Source organism: Cervus canadensis, chromosome 2 (assembly GCF_019320065.1).
Source record: "Cervus canadensis isolate Bull #8, Minnesota chromosome 2, ASM1932006v1, whole genome shotgun sequence".
Classification (NCBI taxonomy): Eukaryota; Metazoa; Chordata; class Mammalia; order Artiodactyla; family Cervidae; genus Cervus; species Cervus canadensis.
Window position 1 is genome coordinate 16,171,164 of NC_057387.1, and position 21,123 is coordinate 16,192,286.

Consider the following 21,123-nt stretch of genomic DNA (forward strand, 5'->3'; position numbering starts at 1 on the left):
GAACCCTCCTGTACTGTTGGTGGGACTGTAAATTGGTACAGCCACTCTGGAGAACAATATGGAGGTGCCTCAAAAAACTAAAAATGAATGATCGTATGACTCAGCAATCCCACTCCTGGGCATACACCTGGAGAAAGTAATAATTCAAAAGGATACACGAGAGTTCTCTGAGCTTGCAGTTCCTCTTTCTTCTCCTGGGAGGGTTCTTGGCTTTTTTTCCCCAGCATGGCCCCCAAACACCAGTCTTCTCTTCCACCCCAAGCGAAGAACCTGAAGAAAGCCAGGCCTACTCCTGCCTCCAGGCCAGACGAGGCATCTGCTTCTTCAAATTTGCCGAAGGAAGAAAAAGAACAGCAAGAAGCAATTGAACATATTGATGAAGTACAAAATGAAATAGACAGACTTAATGAACAAGCCAGTGAGGAGATTTTGAAAGTAGAACAGAAATATAACAAACTCTGCCAACCATTTTTTCAGAAGAGGTCAGAATTGATCGCCAAAATCCCCAATTTTTGGGTAACATTTGTTAACCATCCACAAGTGTCTGCACTGCTTGGGGAGGAGGATGAAGAGGCGCTGCATTATTTGACAAGAGTTGAAGTGACAGAATTTGAAGACATTAAATCAGGTTACAGAATAGATTTTTATTTTGATGAAAACCCTTACTTCGAAAATAAAATTCTCTCCAAAGAATTTCATCTGAATGAGAGTGGTGACCCATCTTCAAAGTCCACTGAAATCAAATGGAAATCTGGAAAGGATTTGATGAAATGATCAAGTCAAACACAGAATAAAGCCAGCAGGAAGAGACAGCATGAGGAACCAGAAAGCTTCTTCACCTGGTTTACTGATCATTCTGATGCAGGTGCAGATGAATTAGGAGAGGTCATCAAAGATGATATTTGGCCAAATCCGTTACAGTACTACTTGGTTCCTGACATGGATGACGAGAAAGGGAAAGGAGAAGAGGATGACGACGATGATGAAGAAGAGGAAGGATTGGAAGATATTGATGAAGAAGGGGATGAGGATGAAGGTGAAGAAGATTAAGATGATGATGAGGGGGAGGAAGGAGAGGAAGATGAAGGAGAAGATGACTAATGGAACACTGATGGATTCCAACCTTTTTAAATTTTCTCCAGTCCCTGGGAGCAAGTTGCAGTCTTCTTTTTTTTTTCCTCCTCTTGTGCTCAGTCGCCCTGTTTTTGAGGTCTCTTTTCTCCTTTATACCATGGTTCACAACTTATTTGGGGAGGGGGGAAATATCTTGAGCAGAATTCAGTGGAAAAAGAATCTCTACCCCTTTCTGTTTCAAATTCATTTTTATCCCTTCCTGTCTCAACAAAAACTATGGAATCAACACCACCATGCTCTGTGGGAAAAAAAGAAAAACCTTCTGCTCCCTTAGCTCGGCTGGAAGCTGGAGGGTGCTAGGCCCCTGTGTAGTAGTGCATAGAATTCTAGCTTTTTTCCTCCTTTCTCTGTATATTGGGCTCAGAGATTACATTGTGTCTCTATGTGAATATGGACAGTTAGCATTTACCAACATGTATCTGTCTACTTTCTCTTGTTTAAAAAAAGAAAAAAAAAACCTTTAAAAAATGGGGTTATAGAAGGTCAGCAAAGGGTGGGTTTGAGATGTTGGGTGGGTTAAGTGGACATTTTGACAACATGGCTTCTCCTTTGGCATGTTTAATTGTGATGTTTAACGGACATCTTTGCAGTTTAAGATGACACTTTTAAAATAAAATTCTCTCCTAATGATGACTTGAGCCCTACCACTCGATGGGAGAATCAGCAGAACCTGTAGGATCTTATTTGCAATTGACATTCTCTATTGTAATTTTGTTCCTGTTTATTTTTAAATTTTTCTTTTTGTTTCACTGGAAAGGAAAGATGATGCTCAGTTTTAAACGTTAAAAGTGTACAAGTTGCTTTGTTACAATAAAACTAAATGTGTACACAAAGAAAAACAAACAAACAAAAAAAAAAAAACAAAAACAAAAGGATACATGCACCACAATGTTCACTGCAGCATGATTTACAACAGTTAGGACTGGAAGCAATCTAAATGTCCATCAACAGAGGAGTGGGTAAAGAAGATTTGGTATGTATAATAGAATACTACTCACCCATTTAAAGGAATGAATTGGTGCCATTTGCAGAGACACGGATAGACCTAGAGCCTATTATACAGAGTGAAGTAAGTCAGAAACAGAAAAACAAATATCATATAATAATATCACATATATGGAATCTAGAAAAACGGTATAGACAAACTATTCACAAAGCAGAAATAGAGAGACAGATGTAGAAAACAAACTTATGGATATCAAAGTGGTAAGGAGGGGAGGTGAAATATATTGGGAAATTGGGATTAACATATATACACTACTATGTGTAAAATGTTGAGTTTCAAGCCAGCTTTTCACTCTCCTTTTTCACCCTCATCAAGAGGTTCTTTAGTTCCTCTTCACTTTCTGCCATTAGAGTGGTATCATCTGCATTTCTGAGGTTGTTGGTATTTTCCTGGCAATCTCGATTCCAGCCTGTGATTCATCCAGCCTGGCATTTTGCATAATGTACTCTGTGCTGTGCTTAGTCGCTCAGTTGTGTCTGACTCTTTGTGACCCCATTGACTGTAGCCTGCCAGGCTCCTCTGTCCATGGGGATTCTTCAGGCAAGAACACTGGAGTAGTTTGCCATGCCTTCCTCCAGGGGATCTTCAACCCTGAGATCGAACCTAAGTTTCCTACACTGCAGGCATATTCTTTACCGTCTGAGCCACCGGGGAAGCCCAAGAATACTGGAGTGGGTAGCCTATCTCTTCTCCAGGGTATCTTCCAGACCCAGGAATTGAACCAGGGTCTCCTGCATTGCAGGTGGATTCTTTACCAGCTGAGCTACTAGGGAAGCCCACAAAGTATTCTGCATAGAAGTTAATTAGCTGAGTGACAATAAACAGCCTTGACTTACTCCTTGGCCAATTTTGAACCTGTCAGTTGTTCCATGTCCGATTCTAACTGTTGCTTCTTTACCCACATACAGGTTTCTCAGGAGACAGGTAAGGTGGTCTGATATTCCCATCTCTTTAAGAATTTCCCACAGTTTGTTGTGATCCACACAGTCATAGACTTCAGCCTAGTCAATGAAGTGGATGTTTTCATGGAGTTCCCTTGCTTTCACTATGATCCAATGAATGCTGGCCATTTGATGTCTGGTTCTTCTACCTTATCTAAACCCAGCTTGTACATCTGGAAGTTCTCAGTTTATGTACTTCTGAAGCCTAGCTTGAAGGATTTTCAGCATAGCCTTGCTATCATGTGAAGTGGGTGAAATTGTGCAGTAATTTGACCATTCTTTGGCATTGCCTTTCTTTGGGCTGGGACGAAAACTGATCTTTTCCAGTCCTGTGGCCACTGCTGAGTTTTCTAAATTTCCTGACAGATGAGTGCAGCAGTTTCATAGCATCATCTTTTAGGATTTGAAACAGCTCAGCTGGAATTTCATCACTTCCACTAGCTTTGTTAGTAATAATGCTTCCTAAGACTCACTTGGCTTCACATTCCAGGATATCTGGCTCTAGATGAGTGACCACACCATTGTGGTTATCAGGGTCGTTAAGATCTTTTTTGATATAGTTCTTCCATATATTTTTGCCACCTCTTCTTAATCTCTTCTGCTTCTGTTAGGTCCTTACTATTTCTGTTCTTTATCATGCCCATCCTTGCATGAAATGTTCGCTTTATATTTTCCCTCTGATTTTCTAGAAGAGATCTCTAATCTTTCTCATCCTTTTGTTTTCCTCTATTTCTTTGCATTGTTCATTGAAGAAGACCTTCTTATCTCTCCTTGCTGTTCTCTAGAACTCTGCATTCAGTTGGGTATACCTTTCCCTTTTTCCTTTGCCTTTCACTTCTCTTCTTTCCTCAGCTATTTGTAAAGCCTCCTCAGACAACCACTTTGCCTTCTTGCATTTCTTTTTCTTTAGGATGGTTTTGGTCACTGCCTCCTGTACAATGTTACTAACTTCTGTCCATAGTTCTTCAGGCACTCTGTCTACCAGATCGAATCCCTTGAATCTATTTGTTACATTCACTGTATAATCATAAAGGATTTGATTTAGGTCATACCTGAATTGTCTAGTGATTTTTCCTACTTTCTTCAATTTAAGCCTGAATTTTGCAATAAGGAGCTGATGATCTGAGACATAGTCACCTCCAGGTCTTGTTTTTGCTGACTGTATAGAGCTTCTCCATCTTTGGCTGCAAAGAACATAATCAGTATAATTTTGGTATTGACTATCTGGTGATGTTCATGTGTAGTCATCTCTTGTGTTGTTGGAAGAGGGTGTTTGCTATGACCAGCATGTTCTTATGATAAAACTTTGTTAGCCTTTGTCCTGCTTCATTTTTTTACTCCAAGGTCAAACTTGCCTATTATTCTGGGTATCTCTTAACTTCCTACTTTTGCATTCCAATTCCCTATGATGAAAAAGACATCTTTTTTTTTTTTTTATTGTAAGTTCTCGAAGGTGTTGTAGGTCTTCACAGAACTGGTCAGCTTCAGCGTCTTAGGCATCAGTAGTTGGGGCATAGACTTGGATTACTGTGAAGTTGAATGGTTTGCCTTGGAAAGGAACTGAGATCATTTTGTTGTTTTTGAGGTTGCACCCAATACTGCATTTTGAACTCTTGTTGACTACGAGGGCTACTCCATTTCTTCTAAGGGATTCTTGCCCATAGTAGTAGATATAATAGTCATCTGAATTAAACTTGCCCATTTCCATTCATTTCAGTTCACTGATTCCTAAAATGTCAATATTCAATCTTGCCATCTTCTGCTTGACCACGTCCAAGTTACCCTGATTCATGGACCTAAACTTCCAAGTTCCTATGCAATATAGTTCTTTATAGCATCAGATTACTTTCACCCCAAGACACATCCACAACTGAGTGTTTCTGCTTTGACCCAGCCCCTTCATTCTTTCTGGAGCTATTAGTAATTTCCCCTTGCTCTTCCCCAGTAGCATATTGGACATCTTCTGACCTGGGGGATTCATCTTCCAATATAATTTCTTTTTACATTTTCATACTGTTCACGAGGTTCTTGTGGCAAGCATACTAGAGTGAGTTGCCATTTCCTCCTCCAGTGGACCACTGGAGCTTATGTCAGAGCTCTTTACTATGATCCGTCCATCTTTTGTGGCCCTACCTCGTATGGCTCATAGTTTCATTGAGTCATGCAAGCCCCTTTGCTATGACAAGGCTGTGAACCATGAAGGGGCAGAAAGTGAAGAGAAATGAAAAAAGCCTCTTGATGAGGGTGAAAGAGGAGAGTGATCTTAGAAAAACTAAGATCATGGCATCTAGTCCCATCACTTCATGGCAAATAGAAGGGGAAAAAATGGAAGCAGTGGCAGATTTGATTTTCTTGGGCTACAAAATCACTGTGGATGGTGACTGCAGCCATGAAATTAAAAGATGCTTGGTCTTTGTAAGGGAAGCTATGACAAACCTAGACAGCATATTAAAAAGCAGAGACATCACTGTGATGACAAAGGTCTGTATAGTCAAAGGTATGGTTTTTCCAGTAGTCATGTGGATGTGAGAGTTGAACCATAAAGAAGGCTGATTGCCAAAGAATTCATGCTTTTGAACTGTGGTGCTCTTGAGAGTCCTTTGGACTGCAAGAAGATCAAACCAATCAATCCTAAAGGAAATCAACCCTGCATATTAATTGAAAGGACTGTTGCTGAAGCTGAAGCTCCAGTACTTTGTTCTAACTGATGTGAAGATGTGACCCATTAGAAAAGATCCAGATGCTGGGAAAGATTGAAGACAAAAGGAGAAGTTGGCAGCAGAGGATGAGATGGTTAGATAGAATTACTGACTCAGTGGAAGTGAATTTGGACAAAATCTGGAGGATAGAGTAGGACAGTCTGGCATGCTGCAATCCATGGGGTCACAAAGAATCAGACATGACTTAGTGACTGAACAACAACAAGAGCAAATGTACACAATAGGGAATCAATGAGGACCTGCAGTCCAGCACAGGGAACTGTACTCAGCACTCTGTGGTGACCTAAATGGGAAAGAAACCGAAAAAAGAGGGCATGTATACATACACCTAATTGATTCACTTTGTTATACAGCAAAAATTAAGACAACATTGTAAAGTACTTATACGCCAATAAAAATTTAAAAATGCCATACTACCCAAAGAAATGGAGTAGGGAATGGCAACCCACTCCAGTATTCTTCCCTGGAGAATCCCATGGATGGGGGAGCCTCATGGGCTACAGTCCATGGAATCACAAAGAGTCACAACTGAGTGACTTAGCATGCACACATGCACTAAAAGCAATCTACAGTTTCAATGTGATCCCTATCAAATTACCCATGATATTTTCCACAAAACTAGAAAAAATAATCCTAAAATTCATATGGACCTATGAAAGACCAAGAATTGCCAAACCAAACCTGAAGAAAAAGACTAAAGCAGGAGGTGTAATCATCTCAGACTTCAGACAATACTACAAAGCTACAGTAATCAAAATAGCATAGTATTGGCACAAAAACAGACATGTGGATCAATGGAACAGAATGGGGAGCCTAGAAATAAACCCACACACCTATGGTCAAGTAGTCTTTGACAAAGGAGTTAAGAATATACAGTGGGAAAAGAAAAACACCGTCTCCTCAGCAAGTCATGTTGGGAAAGTTGGACAGACATGTAAATCAATGAAGTTAGAACACACTCTCACACCATACACAAAAATAAAATAAATTCAAAATGGCATAAAGACTTAAACATAAGACATGACAACATAAAACTCCTAGAAGAGAGTATACGAAAAATATTCTCTGACATAAATCATACCAATATTTTCTTAGATCAACCTCCCAAAAGAATAGAAATAGCAAAAATAAACAAGTGGGTTCGAACCAAACTTACAAGTTTTTTCACAGCAAAGTAAATCATAAATAAAATGAAAAGACAACCTGCAGAATGGGAGAAAATATTAGTAAATGACGTGACCAACAAGGGCTTGATTTTTAAAATATACAAACAGCTCATGGAACTTAACATCATCAACAACAACAAAACCAATTGAAAAATGGGCAGCAGACCTAAAGAGACATTTCTCCAAAGAAGAAATACAGATGGCCAATAGGCACATGAAAAGATGCTCAACATTGGTAGTTACTAGAGAAATGAAGATCAAAACTACAAGATACTGCCTTACACTGGTCAGAATGGTCATCATTAAACAGTTTACAAATAACAAATGCTGGAGATTGTGTGGCGTGAAGGGAGCCCTCTTACACTCTAGTGGGAATGTATGTTGGTGCAACCACTGTGGAAAACAGCATAGAAGTTCCTTAGAAAAGTAAAAATAGAATTACCATGTGATCCAGCAATTCCACTCCTGTGCATATATCCAGATAAAACTATAATTCAAATATAGAATTCAACAGTGTTGCCATGAACATAAGAACATGCGTTTCTATGGTCGTAGCAGCATTATTCACAACAGCCAAGACATGGAAACAACCTAAATGTCCATTGATAGATGAATGGATAAAGAAGCTGTGGTACGTATATACAGTGGAATACTACTCAGCCATGAAAAAGAATGAAATAATGCCATTTGAAGCAGCATAGATGCAACTAGAGATTATCATACTAAGTGACAAGTCAGAAAGAGAGCAACAAATACCATATGATATTACTTCTTTGTGGAACCTAAAATATTCTACAAATAAACCTATCTATGAAAGAGAAACAGACTCACAGACATAGATAATAGACTTATGGTTGCCAAGGGGGAGGGATGCTCCTGTGGGGGAAAGATAACTTGCGAGTTTGGGATTAGCAGATATAAACTGGTATATATAAAATGGATAAGTAACAAGGTCCTGCTGTATAGCAAAGGGAATTACATTTAATATCCTGTGATAAACTATGGTGGAAAAGAATATGGAAAAGAATGTTTATATATGTATAACCGAGTCACTTTGCTGTCTAGCATTAATTAACACATCATTGCAATTCAACTATCCTTCTATAAAAAATAAATTAAAATAACTATGTCTGCCTTTTGATTTAATCCCCCACCCAAAGGACAGCTGTCTTGTCCTTTAAGTGCTTGTCCTTACACTGATTGAAAAATTCTGTGCCAAGGTCCTTTTCTTTTTAGCCCTTCTACTGACAGAAGCTAGCTGCAAACACTTCTGCAGAAACTGGAGACTTTGCTCTCTAATGGATCATTCCTTCTTTCTCTCCCTTCCATCTTGAGCCTTGCGTACAGGGGTGGGAATGTAAGGAAGGTGCCTCTGTCTCCACTTGCTTTCTGTTAAAACCAGGGCCCTACAGTGACTTTGTTATATGGGTGGGTCGGTCCCCTAGTGTGCCCCTTGAGCCTGTACCTTTCATTCTTGATGTGACTCTTCCCACGATATAAGCCTCCAAGCAGGGTGGTGAGCTCTCCCAGGATTCTGGTTCTGTTCTGACCATAGCTTGGGTTGTCCCTTGAGCACCGCAGACTCAAGTGCCCTGGGTTAGGGGGTGATAGGATGACATGTTGCCGTGGCAGTAGGGGAAGCTGGGTACTGATTTGCAGGTTCTGGCTCCAAGGGGTGCTGTTCTTATCTCTATGGCCTCTCCTCAGCTGTCTGTACCCTGCACCCAGAACTCACAACTCCCAACCCCACAGCTCAGCCTGGTTCCCCTACTCCAAGTCTTCCATGGCCGGCACCGTCTTCTCCTGGGCTCACAGTTCTAGGCCTTGAGACTTCATCCCTCATCCCTCCTGTTTACGGAGCTTCCTACCAGATCATCTGGCTCAAAGGAAAAGCAAGTCTGTAGTTTTTAGCTCTGTTTCTATGCCCTCCACAGCCCTCACCTCTCATTCTTCTTTCCTACAGGTCCTCAGTTTGGTATACACACCCAAGCCGCTGCTTTGCAGCCTCAGCCTGTCAACAGCAAAGGCGAGTCGCGCCGTGTCCAAGGAGGCCACCAGGGACCTGGTCACCCTTTTCCACAAATGCATGGAAAAGAAGCCCAAATGAGTCAGAGAGGAAAAGTCTGAAGAAAGACCGTTTTCTTGACTATCTAGTTATCTTTATGAGTGGGGTATGGTTGGATCTGGGGGGTTCTGTCTCTCAGAGACCCCCAGAGAGGGAGGTGGGCTAGAGGCACTGGTGGACCCTCAGAGAATCTGGGTTCACCGAGCAACCCTCAGGCTGAGCACCTGCCTGGCTGCTCCTGCTCCCCACTTGCCATCCCAGCACCCCTGTGGGAATGGTGTTCCTTTTGTCCTGTTTAAGGAATCTTTGCCTACCTACCCCAAGGTCTTGATATTTCCCTATGTTACAAGAGTTTTATTCCTTTACTTTTCGCCTTTAGACCTACAGTTCACTTGGAATTTTTGTTGACTTGTGAGGTCAAGTTTCTTTTCTTTTTTTTTTTCACATGAGTATCCAACAGATCCAGTCCAATGTGTTGAAAAGCTTTCCTTTTCCTGTGGCTCAGCTGTGCTTCCTTTGTCATAGAACAAGTATATTGTATTACATACGTCTTTTTCTCGGTTCTCCATTTAGTTCTGTTGACCTGAAACAAATAGACTACCAGATATTTCTCCAGCAAAGCTGTATTTCTTTGGGATCAGCAGCAAATTGCAGGTCAGTTTGCAACCATAGAGAGTCATGGGCAAGTTCCTGACATCAAGTTGAAGAAGGATGATTTTACAGGGAAGAAAAAGAAGTTGGGAAACTGTAACAAAATAAAAGAGAATCGGCCTTTTCCATAGTTAAATCCTCGACAGGAAAGAAATCTTTCTTAATGTTAGGCTCTGCCATTGTCACAGTCTGAGGGCTCCCTCTGCTGGTGTCCCAACTCTACTTAATTGAGGTTTTTGTTTATCAGCTTTTTTACTATTCTGTCGGTCTATTTGACTATCCTTGAATCAGATTCACAATGTCTTAGTAATGGCAGCTATTATAATAAACCTTAACTAACATCTAGTGTTATAAATCCTCCAACTCTCCTTTTCCTAATTGCTCTGGCTATTCTTGGGGCTTCCTTGGTGGCTCAGACAATAAAGAATCTGCCTGCAATGCAGGAGACCCGGGTTTGATCCCTGGGTTGGGAAGATCCCCTGGAGAAAGGAATGGCAACCCACTCCAGTATTCTTGCCTGGAGAATCAACATGAACAGAAAAGCCTGGCAGGCTACAATCCATGGGTTTGCATAGAGTTGGACCAAATTGAGCAACTAACACTTTGGCTATTCTAAGCTTTTTTCAATTCCATCAGTTCAGTTCAGTTGCTCATTCGTGTCTGACTCTTCACAATCCCATGGACTGTAGCACGCCAGGCCTCCCTGTCCATCACCAACTCCCAGAGTTTACTCAAACTCACATACATTGAGTCGGTGATGCCATTCAACCATCTCATCCTCTGTTATCCATTCTCCTCTCTCCTTCAACCTTTCCCAACATCAGGGTCTTTTCACATGAGTCAGCTCTTTGCATCAGGTGGCCAAAGTATTGGAGTTTCAGCTTCAACATCAGTCCTTCCAGTGAACATTCAGGACTGATCTCCTTTAAGATGGACTGGTTGGATCTCCTTGCAGTTCAAGGGACTCTCAAGAGTCTTTTCCAATACCACAGTTGAAAAGCATCAATTCTTCGGCACTCAGCTTTCTTTATAGTCCAACTCTCACATCCATACATGACTACTGGAAAAACCATAGCCTCGACTAGATGAAACTTTGTTGGCAAAGTAATGTCCCTACTTTTTAATATGCTGTCTAGGTTGGTCATAACTTTTCTTCCAAGGGATAAGCATCTTTTTATTTCCTGGCTGCAGTCACCATCCACAGTGATTTTGGAGCCCAGAAAAATAAAGTCTGCACTGTTTTCACTGTTTCTCCATCTATTTGCCATGAAGTTATGGGACTGGATACCACGACCTTCATTTTTTGAATGTTGAATTTTAAACCAGCTTTTCACTTTCCTCTTTCACCTTCATCAAGAGGATATTTAATTCCTCTTCACTTTCTGCCATAAGGGTGGTGTCATCTGCATATCTGAGGTTATTGATATTTCTCCCGGAAATCTTGATTCCAGCTTGTGCTTCATCCAGCTCAGCGTTTCTCATGATGTACTCTGCATAGAAGTTAAATAAGCAGGGTGACAATATACAGCCTTGACATACTCCTTTTCCTATTTGGAACCAGTCTGTTGTTCCATGTCCAGTTCTAACTGTTGCTTCCTGACCTTCATACAGGTTTCTCAAGAGGCAGGTAAGGTGGTCTGGTATGCCCATCTCTTGAAGAATCTTCCACAGTTTATTGTGATCCACACAGTCAAAGGCTTTGGCATAGTCAATAAAGCAGAAATAGATGTTTTTTTGGAGCTCTCTTGCTCCAAACATCCAGCAGATGTTGGCAATTTGATCTCTGGTTCCTCTGGCTTTTCCAAAACCAGCTTGAACATCTGGAAGTTCATGGTTCATGTATTGCTGAAGCCTGACTTGGAGAATTTTGAGCATTACTTTGCTAGCATGTGAGATGAGTGCAATTATGTGGTATTTTGAGCATTCTTTGGCATTGCCTTTCTCTGGGATTGGAATGAAAACTGACCTTTTTCAGTCCTGTGGCCACTGCTGAGTTTTTCAAATTTGCTGACATATTGATGCAGCACTTTCAAAGCATCATCTTTTAGGATTTGAAATAGCTCAACTGGAATTCCACTAGCTTTGTTTATAGTGATGATTCCTAAAGGCCCACTTGACTGGCTCAGGTGGCCCAGGATGTCTGGCTCTAAGGCCCAAGATGTCTGGCTCCAGATGAGTGATCACACCATTGTGAAGATCTTTTTTATACAGTTCTGTGTATTCTTGCCACCTCTTCTTAATATCTTCTGCTTCTGTTAGGTCCATACCGTCATTATTAAGCCCATCTTTGTATGAAATGTTCCCTTGGTATCTCTAATTTTCTTGAAGAGATCTCTAGTATTTCTCATTCTATTGTTTTCCTCTATTCCTTTGCACTGATCAGTGAGGAAGGCTTTCTTATCTTCCTTGCTACTCTTTGGAACTCTGCATTCAAATGGGTATATCTTTCCTCTTCTCCTTACTTTTCACTTCTCTTCTTTTCTCGGCTATTTGTAAGGCCTCTTCAGACAGCCATTTTGCTTTTTTGCATTTCTTTTTCTTGGGGATGGTCTTGATCCCTGTCTCCTGTACAATGTCACGAACCTCCGTCCATAGTTCATTGGGCACTCTATCAGATCTAATCCCTTAAATCTATTTGTCACTTCTACTGTATAATCATTAGGAATTTGATTTAGGTCATACCTGAATGGTCTAGTGCTTTTTCCTACTTTCTTCAATTTCAGTCTGAATTTGGCCATATGGAGTTCATGATCTGAGCCACAGTCAGCTCCCAGTCTTGATTTTGTTGAGTGCATAAAGCTTCTCCATCTTTGGCTACAAAGAATATAATCAATTTGATTTCATTGTTGACCATCTGATGATGCCATGTGTAGAGTCTTCTCTTGTGTTGTTGGAAGTGGATGTTTGTTATGACCAGTGCATTCTCTTGGCAGAACTCTGTTAGCCTTTGCCCTGCTTCATTCCGTACTTCAAGGCCAAATTTGCCTGTTACTACAGGTATCTCTTGACTTCCTACTTTTGCATTCCAGTACCCTATAATGAAAAGGACATCATTTTTGGGTGTTAGTTCTAGAAGGTCTTGTAGGTCTTCATAGTACTTTTCAACTTCAGCTTCTTTGGCATTACTGGTCGGGGCATAGACTTGGATTACCATGATATTGAATGGTTTGCCTTGGAAATGAACAGCGATCATTCTGTCGTTTTTGAGACTTCATCCAAGTATTGCACTTTGGACTCTTTTGTTGACCATGATGGCTACTCCATTTCTTCTAAGGGATTCTTGCCCACAGGAGTAGATATAATGGTCCCATGTATTTTTTTTTTTTTAAAGTAACTTGCCAATGTCTATAAAAATTCTAACTAGAATTTTGATAGGATTGCCCTGAGTCTATAGATCACTTTTTGGGGAACTGAGCGCTTTAACATAGCATAGTCTTCTAGTTCATGAACACAGCATATCTTTCTGTGGTTTCCCATGCTATCTAGCATAAACTCCAAATTTTCAAAGTACCCCTTTCTTCTGACCTTTTCTCATCTCTTGCTTTCTGTTAAAAGCAGTGCCTATCTCTCATATCTCTCTCTGCTTTTCTTTTACATCATTCCAACTCTTCTTTCTGTCCCTTGAACACATCAGACTGGCTCCCATCTGAGTTGCTTTTGTATTAGATTTATACTCTAATGGCAGGACTCTTCCCCTGGCTGGATCTCTTGTTATTTAGAAGCAAGGTAATATAGTAGTTAATGTAAACATGGTGATAATAGTTAACAATACTGTACTGTATACTTGTAGTCTACTACAAGTATACTACAAGAGGATAAATCTTAAGTCTTAGCACATATACACAATAGTAACTATGTAAGGTGATGGATATATGAACTAGCTAGATTCTGGTGATTATTTTGCAAAGTATATGTGTATCAAAACATCAAGTTGTATACTTTATATACAACTTTTATATGTCAATGATATCTCAATAAAGCTTTTTTTTTTAAAGTATAGGCTCCATGGAGCTGTACGTGGAGCTGTGTTTGAATCATGCTTCTGCATTTACTAGCCGAGTCACATTGAGCACATTCCTTTACGCTGTTTTTCCTTAGGTTCCTGATCAGCAACTGTTATAAAGATGAGACAGATGGAAAGTCCATGGGGACAGTACTCAGCACAGAGAAAGCATTTTAAAAGTTATTTTATACTTTTAGTTACTTTGCCAGTCTCTGGAAACCTCTTAATCCTACTCCCCATACTCTGATACTATTCTTATTTTCTATATAGTAAAGAAACTAAGTTGCCTATCACCATCACACTTCTGTTCTCTTTCATCTTTAACATTCCCCCTGATTCCAAACCATCTAGTAATCTCCCTTCAGGCACAGCCCATCCCACGTTTCAGGTACCAGTGAAGTCATTGACTACGATATCAGTTTGCTGTAATTAGAAACATAAAATTGGCCTGTAAAATAGAAAGTTTGGCTTTCCTGGTGGCTCAGACAGTAAAGAATCTGCCTGTAATGCAGGAGACCCTGGTTTGATCCCTCAGTTGGGAAGAGCCCCTGAAGAAGGGAATGGCTACCCAGTCCAGTATTCTTGCCTGGTGAATCCCAAGGACAGAGGATACTGGTGGGCTACAGTTCATGGTGTTGCAAAGAGTTGGACACGACTGAGTGATTAACATTCATTCATTCATTCATTTATAATAAGAACTGGCACAAATCCCAAATGGAGCCTCATATTTAACCAGTGTAATCAGACTCATCATCTTGGGTACTAAAGTGGCCATATTTATTTAGTTCTAAAAGTAATTGTTTGAATTCCTCTCCCCACCCAACCAGAAATCTAACATTATTCTCTTGAGGTCTTTACCTATCCTTGAATTGTCTAAAACCCCGAGTCCTTCAAGGCCAATGGGGGTGAATTTTCTTTTTCAACCCAAGTCCTTTGATGCAGTGACTGCTGGCTGCCACGAGGTGTCGCTTTCAATGACTGGGCTCCACAATCGGAAAGATGTTGAAAGCTGGGATGTTTGTGAAAGCTGGGATTGTGTCCTGGTGGTGATAGGCATACATGTTTGGCACCAAGTTTGTGGTTCTTTTCTAAGTACACTACCCTGAAGATTTGTGTAGGGGTCTGTCTCTACCTTCAGACTATGAGCTTCTAGAAGGCAGAATGTTAAACAATTTATTACTGAGGAATATTTGACAAAAATGATATATATTTAAGGTGTGCAATTTGATGATTTGATATACATAATGCATTGTGAAAGAACCACCATAATCAAGCTAATTAACATAGTAATCATATGTATTATATATATTTGCTTCATCAGTGGCTTAGCAGTGAAAAATCTGCCTGCAATGCAGGAGACATAAGAGATGTGGGTTTGTTCTCTGGGTAGGGAAGATACATACATGTCCATATTCATATCCATACATGACCACTGGAAAAACCATAGCCTTGACTAGATGGACCTTTGTTGACAAAGTAATGTCTCTGCTTTTCAATATGCTGTCTAAGTTGGTCATAACTTTCCTTCCAAGGAGTAAGTGTCTTTGCATTTCATGGCTGCAATCACCATCTGCAGTGATCTTGGAGCCCAGAAAAGTAAAGTCAGCCACTGTTTCCACTGTTTTCCCATCTATTTGCCATGAAGTGATGGGACAGGATGCCATGATCTTAGTTTTCTGAATGTTGAGCTTTAAGCCAACTTTTTAACTCTCCTCTTTCACCTTCACCGAGAGGCTCTTTAGTTCTTCTTCACTTTCTGCCATAAGGGAGGTGTCATCTGCATATCTGAGGTTATTGATATTTCTCCCGGAAATCTTGATTCCAGCTTGTGCTTCATCCAGCTCAGCGTTTCTCATGATGTACTCTGCATAGAAGTTAAATAAGCAGGGTGACAATATACAGCCTTGACATACTCCTTTTCCTATTTGGAATCAGTCTGCTGTTCCATGTCCATTTCTTACTATTGCTTCCTGACCTGCATACAGGTTTCTCAAGAGGCAGGTCAGGTGGTCTGGTATGCCCATCTCTTGAAGAATTTTCCACACTTTATTGCAACCCACATAGTCAAAGGCTTTGGCATAGTCAATAAAACAGAAATAGATGTTTTTCTGGAACTCTCTTGCTTTTTTGATGATCCAGTGGATGTTGGCAATTTGATCTCTGGTTCCTCTGCCTTTTCTAAAACTGGCTTGAACATCTGGAAGTTCACGGTTCATGTATTGCTGAAGCCTGACTTGGAGAATTTTGAGCATTACTTTGCTAGCATATGAGATGGGTGCAATTGTGCAGTAGTTTGAACAATCTTTGGAACTGCCTTTCTTTGGGATTGGAATGAAAACTGACCTTTTCCAGTCCTGTGGCCACTGCTGAGTTTTCCAAATTTGCTGGCATATTGAGTGCAGCACTTCCACAGCTTCATCTTTTAGGATTTGAAATAGCTCAATGGGAATTCCAAGTCCACTAGCTTTGTTTGTAGCGATGCTTCCTAAGACCCACTTGACTTCACATTCCAGCCCTTTTAGATTACACATATAGTGCGATCATGTAGTCCTTCTGTGTCTGGTTTGTTTCATTTAGCATAACCTTCTCTAGGCTCATTCATGTTGCTGAAAATGGCAGGATCTTTCTTTTTTAATGGCCGGACAATGTTCCATTGTATACACATATCATGTTTTCTTTATCCGTTCATCTGTCTGTGAACCTTTTTTTTAAGTTATCTGTTTATTTATCTTTGGTTGTGCTGGGCTGCTGATGCGGGCTTTCTCTGGCTGTGGTGAACAAGGGCTGCTCTCACTCGTGGTGCACTGGCCTCTCTGCGGGGGCTTCTCTTGTTGCGGAGCGCAGGCATCGGGCGCGTGGGCTTCAGAAGTTGTGGTGAGAGGGTGGGCTCTACCTCACACAGGCTTCAGTTCGTGAGGCAGGGGCTTAGTTGCTGATTGGCATGTGGAATCTTCCCAGACCAGGGATCAAACCCATGTCCCCAGCATTGGCAGGTGGATTCTTATCCACTGTGCCACCAGGAATCCATGTCTATGGACATTTAGGTTCTAGCATATTTTGGCTAAATGAATAATGCTGAAGTAAACACAGGAATGCAGATATCTCTTTGAGATCCTGGTTTCATTTCCTTTGACTATATATCCAGAAGTAGGATTGCTGGATCATAGGTAACCTTATTTTTGAGTTTTGAGGAAACCTCCATTATTTTCCATGAAGTCTGTACCAATATACATTCCCAAAAACAGTATATAAGGATTTGCTTTTCTCCACATCTTCACCAGCGTTTATTATCTTTTGTCTTTCTGATAGTAACCACTCTGACAGGTATGAGGTTTTATGTCATTGTGGTTTTGAGTTGCATTTCCCATTCAACTATTGAAGTTGAACGCTTCTTCATATACCTTCTGGCTATTTTTGTATGTATTCTTTTGAGAAATATCTATTCAGATTCTTTGCCTGTGGGACATTAGTTTTTTGGCTGGTGAGTTGTATGAGTTTCTCACTTATTTTCAATATTAACCCTTTATCAAATAAATGGCTTGCAAATATTTTCTCCTATTCTGGTTGCCTTTTCACTCTGTTGGTTGTTTCCTTTGCTGTGCAGAGCTTTTTAATTTAGTGCAATCCCATTTGTCTATTTTAGCTTTTGTTGCCTGTGATTTTGGGGCTCACATTAAAAAATTATTACCCAGACCAATATCAAGAAGCTCTTCCCTTATGTTTTTTTTCTAGCAGTTTTGCAGTTTCAGGACTTACATTTAAGTCTTTAATCCTTCTTTTAGTTGATTTTTGTATATGGTGAGGTCATGGTTCCTTTTTCTGCATGTTGATATTCAATTTTCCCAACACCATTTATTGAAGAGACTGATTTTTCCTCATTTTGTGTTCTTGGCACTCTTGTTGAAGATCAGTTGACTTTAAGGTGTGGATTTATTTCTGGACTCTGTATTCTGTTCCATTCATCTATATGTCTGTTCTTATGCCAACATCATACTGTTTTGATTACTGTAGTGTTGTAACAAATTCTGAAATCATCAAATGTCTTTAGCTTTGTTCTTATTGCTCAAGATTGCTTTGGTTATTCAGGGTCTTTTACAGTTCCACACAAATTTTAGGATTGTTTTTCTATTTCTATAAAGAATGTCCCTAGGATTTTGATAGGGATTGCATTGAATCTATAGATCAGTCTGGTTAGAATGGACTTTTTAACAATATTAATTCTTCCAATCCATGAGCAAAGGATGTCTTTCCTTTTGTCTGTGTTTTTAAAAATTTCCTTAATAAATATGTTTATAAGTTTGCAGAGTGCAAGTTTTTCACCTCTTGTTGTTTCCTAAGTATTTTATTCTTTTCGTTGCTGTTGTGAATGAGATTATTTCCTTCATTTCCCTTTTGGATAGTTTATTATTTGTGTACAGAAATACAGTGGATTTCATATGTTTATTTCATATCCTGTAACTTTACTGAATTAGTTTATTATTTATAACAGGATTTTTGTAGTTATTTAGTCTTTAATGTTTTCTATGTATATCATCTTGCTATCTGCAAACAGATACTTTTATTTCTTCTTTTCCTATTTGGATGCCTTTTATTGCCTCTTCTTATCTAATTTCTCTAACTAGGACTTCCATTATTATGTTGATAAGAAGTGACAAGAGTAAGCATCCTTGCCTTATGCCAGATCTTAGAAGGAAAGCTTTCAGTTTTTCCCCCATTAACTATAAATTTACTTGTGGGCTTCTCATATATGCCATTTATTATATTGCGATATGATGCTTCTATACCTACATTGCTGAGAGTTTTAATTGTAAATAAAAGTTAAACTTTGTCAAATGCCTTTTCTGCATTTATTGAAATAATATTGTTTTTTTCCCCTTTCATTTTATTAATGTATTATACGGCCTTGATTGATGTTGAACCATCCTTGCATCCCTGGGATAAACCCCATTTAGTTATGGCACATGATCCTCTTAATGTATTTTTAAATTCAGTTAGCTAGTATTTACTCAGGATTTTTGCATCTACATTCATCAGGGGTATTGGCCTGTAGTTTTATTTTCTTGTAGCATCTTTACCTGATTTTGGTATTGGGGTGATGCTGGACTCAAGAACTGAGTTTGGAAGTGTTCCCTCTTCTTCTATTTTTGAAAGAGTTTAAGAAGAACTGGTGGTATTCTTTTCTGAATGTTTGGTAGAATTCACCCATGAAATCATTAGATCTTAGGCTTTTCTTTTTTTTTCTTTTCCCAGACAAACAAAACTAAGGGACTTTGTTGTCAGTGGAACTGCCTCACAAGAAACACTTAAGAAAGTTCTTCAAATTGAAATGAGAACTCACTAAACAGCAATGTGGAAACAGAGGACAGCATAAATCTCACAGGTAAAGGGAAATATCTAGATACATGCAGTCTGATGCAGCACTGTCAAGGAGTCTGCTGAATTTTACATTAGGATGGGGAAGGCTGCTGGGCTGGGCCTTTTCTCTCGCAGAAGGAAGGCAGGCCGAGGGGAGCCCCCGGGGTCTAGTGCATGGGAGCGCTCACTGCAGCAGTGATGCCTATGGTCAGGTGTGTGTATGTGTGGGCGGGCTGTAGAGCTGGTGTTTAGGGATTTGCTTGTCCTGGTGAGATGTGGGTGGTGGCTCTGGTGGTGGGCTTTGGGTGGATACAGAGTGTTGGCTCTGGCAGGAGAAGGGAATGTCAATTCAATTCTGTTCCCCTTCTCCCCAGAACCTAGCACACATGCCAAAATTCTGAAGAAATATCAACATTAAGGAGGAGTTGATTAAAGTGCACAGACTTAGAGTATTTTAAATGTCTGCCCACAATAGATTAATAAAATTAATTTTGATACATGAAACAAATGATCACTCCACAGTTATTAAAAACCGGGTTTGCATGGATTAATAGTGTGAGAAGATGTCCACAGCATAATAATAAGAGACAAAATAGTTAGAACAGAGCTGTGGAAGGAGGTCATCATTGTGTAGTGCGATGGGGTAGAGAGTCACTTTTTCCTAGGTTGAACAAAGGCAGGGTGAAGAGGGATACAAATGACCTTCTACCCACTTCATGCCATGGGCCAAAAATGGCTTTCCTTTTGAGTAACAAATTGTTATGTGGAGATTGTCCAAGGATGTATCTCCACATGAAATTTGACAAGTAGTTGTTTTCAAGGTTTTCACTTCTATTTTGTCCCTTGGCTACAGACACTGGAGCTGTGAGCATTTTCTTATTTATCGCTTTTAAATGTCTCTCTGATTACTTTTGTAAAATAAATTCCCAGGAGAATGATGGCTGGATCAAACATGTCTCTGTGACTTCAGCTTGGCATTGCCAAATTGTTTTACTGTTTAGAAATTTGAGCCCTGCTTTTATTTTCAAAATATAAAAGTGTATTGATGAACCACCTGTTTGCTGAGGAAATCATTAAGTTGGGCAGATGAAGGGTCACCCTGTAAACTGGAAAACATTTCGCTTTAACGATATGCCTATTTTTCTCTCAAATCTTCAGGCATGCCAAGACACAATCTCTGGTTAATTAACTGTCCTTTGGCACTCCCTTCTGGGAGATTTACTCATCAGCCTGTGTGGCTCCTCCCATGGAAGATGCATGGGTGAGACAGAGGTGGAAGGGGGTGGCTGAGAGAAGGCTTGGGGGCAAGGAGGGGGGAGGCAGTTCACCTGTCACTCAAGAACCTGTCAGCCAGACGGCACCTGAATGGAGGCCAAGCTTACACATCTGGACCCCTTTAGAGTAGATCACTTCCTCTTTTTTTTTTTTTGGAGTGGCATGATGTATTTATTTAAAATAATGAAAGGGAAAAACCTACAACTAATAATACTTTACCCAGCAAAGCTCACACCCAGATCCGACAGAGAAATCAGAAGTTTTATAGACAATCATGAGCTATGAGAATTCAGCACCACTAAACCAGTTTTACAACAAATGCTAAAGAACTTCTCTATAGACAGAAAAGAAAAGGCTACAACTAGAAATAAGAAAGTTACAAATGGGAAAGCTCACCCATAAAGGCAAACATACAGTAAAAGTAGGCAATCATCCACACACAAACATCAAAACCAGTGACTGTGAGAAGAGAAGAGAAGAGAGTACAAATGCAGGATATTGGAAATGCATTTGAGACCAGCAACTTAAAATATAGACTGCTATATTAAAACTTCATGGTAACCATAAACCAAAAAATAAAAAAGAAAAGAAAAAGACCTACAAAAACAAATTCAAAATAATTAACAAAATGGCAATAAGAACATACATATTGATAATTGCCTTAAATCTAAATGGATTAAATGCTCCAACCAAAAGACAGACTGGCTGAATGGATACAAAAACAAGATCCCCATAAATGCTGTCTACAAGAGACCCACGTCAGATCTAGGGATACTGAACGAAAGTGAGAGGATAGAAAAATGTATT

General features: G+C 39.9%; 1 long non-coding RNA gene and 1 pseudogene across 1 annotated transcript; both read left to right on the forward strand.

Moving 5' to 3' along the window:
• The first annotated feature begins 213 nt into the window (after nucleotides 1–213).
• LOC122433514 lies at nucleotides 214–1,967 on the forward strand (annotated as a pseudogene).
• A 1,043-nt stretch (nucleotides 1,968–3,010) lies between these two features.
• LOC122433551 lies at nucleotides 3,011–15,838 on the forward strand. Its single transcript, XR_006267116.1, has 3 exons — nucleotides 3,011–3,153; nucleotides 11,307–11,310; nucleotides 15,787–15,838. It is a non-coding gene; the product is annotated as an uncharacterized LOC122433551 (long non-coding RNA).
• Nucleotides 15,839–21,123: the final 5,285 nt, after the last annotated feature.